Source organism: Condylura cristata, unplaced genomic scaffold, assembly GCF_000260355.1.
Source record: "Condylura cristata isolate star-nosed mole 26May11 unplaced genomic scaffold, ConCri1.0 scaffold00004, whole genome shotgun sequence".
Taxonomy (NCBI): domain Eukaryota; kingdom Metazoa; phylum Chordata; class Mammalia; order Eulipotyphla; family Talpidae; genus Condylura; species Condylura cristata.
This window is the reverse complement of record NW_004567105.1, coordinates 67521397-67524118: the sequence shown is the minus strand read 5'-3', so window position 1 is coordinate 67524118 and position 2722 is coordinate 67521397.

Here is a 2722-nt window from a genome sequence, read left to right as displayed (position 1 = left end):
GGTGAAATGTGGTAGGTATCGTCACCTCTGCATCTTTAAAGTCTTGGTTGATGGGACCAGCTCTGGAACTCCCCCAGGATTTGATATTGCTTTTAGTTATATCTCTTAAACCGAGCACGTTCAAAGGGCTTCTACTTGGCTCTTTCCATAAGGTCCCGATTGCCATATGTCAAAGAGCCACTGTTTGGATTCTGCCTGTTGCCAAATAAGCCATTGTGATTGCAGGCCACAAACTAAATGTTTTAGGGTTTGTGGGCCAGTTAGTTGTTGTCTCCCCCTCCTCATCCTTCTCTTCCTCCTGCTGTACCCTTCAAAAAGATAGAAACAATCCTTATATCGCACCTACACACACACACAAAAAGGCAAAAGTTTACAAGAGAGTTAACGAAAGCTGTGGTTTGCCAACCTCTGGTCTAGAACAGCGCTGTTTAATGAAAAGTGCAGGGATAGTGGGAATTTAAATGTAACTAGACACATGTAGCTACTACTGACTGCACTGACCTATGCACAGCTAAACCCTGTAACCACAGGCGGGTCAGTGGACCTACTGGTTCATCATTCCTTGAACTTGGACCAAGTTCCATTTACCCCTACAAGCCCCCACTTTAATTGATGGAACAAAGTGGTACATTATGTCTGCAGAAATTAGAACCCATTCAGTCTTTCAGAGGTCTGGCTTTTTTCCTTTCCCCCAGTGCACAGTTAGCATAGTTCATGGTTACAGGTCCCTTTGGGAAAAGCTTGGTAGAAGACATAGAATGGATACTTGTGGCAGGAAGTTCTCTGATATCATTCCTCTAGATGAGTTGGTCTCTCTTTCATCAAAGGGGTCTCAGTCTATGAGCTGGTTAAGGTTTGGAAACTGGGTGAGAGGTCCTTGCCTTAACTGTAGTGACTCAAGTTATGTTTATGGCCAGTAGATACGGAGTCTTTCCTGTTAGACTGATCATGTGACTGTAATCTATTTCATTGCTGGGCATTGTAATCAGTTAGTTATTCTCAAAGATTCCTGTGTTTTGAAATATTTTGATCAACTCTTCTCCCCTGCTGTCCATTGTAGTAAAAGTGCCCTCTCCTTGCATCCTAATTAAAGCAAGATGCTCAAGAATTTCATCATTCCATTGACATCCAGGCAGCTGGGCAGTGGTCTCATGTGCCACCAGTACACCTGGCTTGAACAGGACTGACACTACAGAGCTTTCCAAAGCTGCGGGCTCTTCCCACACCTCCCCCTTTCCAGTGCCTTCAAGAAGAGCATCTCCTTTGGCTATCTTGGGAGGTAGATTGGACAGGGTCAATGGTAGTTTCCACATGATGAATCTACTTCATCATTTCATGCTTGGGAACTTCCCAATATCTTGTTAGGGGAAGTTCTGTTATTTCAGCTTTATTAAATATAAACCATTGTTGAATCCAAATTGTAGTGGAGCTGAGGTGTTGTTTTTTGGCTGTTAGTTTATGTTAATTTGTGTGTGGGGTTATATTAATCTAAGCAGTAGCCAGATTGACATTAAGCTTCTGTCCACTTAAGTGGGTCTTTGTGTGATTCTGCAGAGGGGATAGATTTCTTGCAGCTTTTTCAGTTGTGTCCCATGTTATACAGGATACCTGTTAGCCTGGGAGGTGGGAGGTAACAAGGGTGGAAACATGGTTAAATGCATTGATTTAGCCTCAGTGTGTGTGTGTGTGTGTGTGTGTGTGTGTACATGCACTTGTGCAGTGAACTTGGCTCTTGGGGATATTATCTCTAAACATGTTCTGAGTAATGCTTGGACCCTGAATATATTCCTTTTCTTCCCTAAAAATAGAGATTGTTTTTAGTCTCTTTTCTGAAGCTGTGGATTTCCAGCCATGCCTTCAGGCTATTATTTTGTTGCCTGCCCCCTAGAATAAGTTTCTATTGCTTGCTGGGGACTGGGAATGTGGGCCAGTGTAGAGTTTGGGCTGTGATTTGCTCCCCCATCTTCATCAAGCTTTCCTGGGAAAGTCTGGTGGGCCTCCTGGAGTAAAATGATGCAAGAAGATGTGAACCCCCTGGGACCACTCCCCACCAGGAGTTTTACATTCCCGGGTTAAGCCACCTTTTGTCTTTCCTAAGTCACTAAAACTCTCTTGTTGAAACTTCTCACTGCACATATGTCATTTTGAGGTTCCTGTCCTGTCAAGCAAATACTCAGGTCTTGTTTTTCCCCCACAGAACCCAAGTATTGGGTTAGGTGTCTGCCCTGTGACCCCTCGGGTCTCTCATGGACTTAAGAAAAATGATTTTGAGCCTTTTCTGTGTAAATTAGGATGAGAGTGATGCTCTTTCCACCTTCAAACTAAAGCTGAAATCCCCATCATTTATTTTAATAGCGAAAATGAAATGTAAAGAATTGTTAACTAGGTACTAACATTTAACTAGGTGATTAAAAACTGAGACAGTCCGCTGGTGGTGAAGAAATTTGTGAGAGTTTTGGCTGGAGTTGGTCTTAAGAAGTGGACGTGGTTGGTGGAGGAGGTGGGTAAGCCTGGTCTGTGGAAGTGACTTTGCATTGTGAGTGAGGTGCTATTGCCCAAGAGGGCATCCAAGCTGGTCTGTGCCAAGCAGTTACAACAGAAGACCAGGTCCTGGAAAGGAATGTGCTCTTGTTATAATTTAGGCATGGGGCCCTGCCTGGTGGCGCAGCAGGTTAAAAAGCAGCACCAAGAAGCTAAAGCCACTTCAGCATGAGTTAGATCC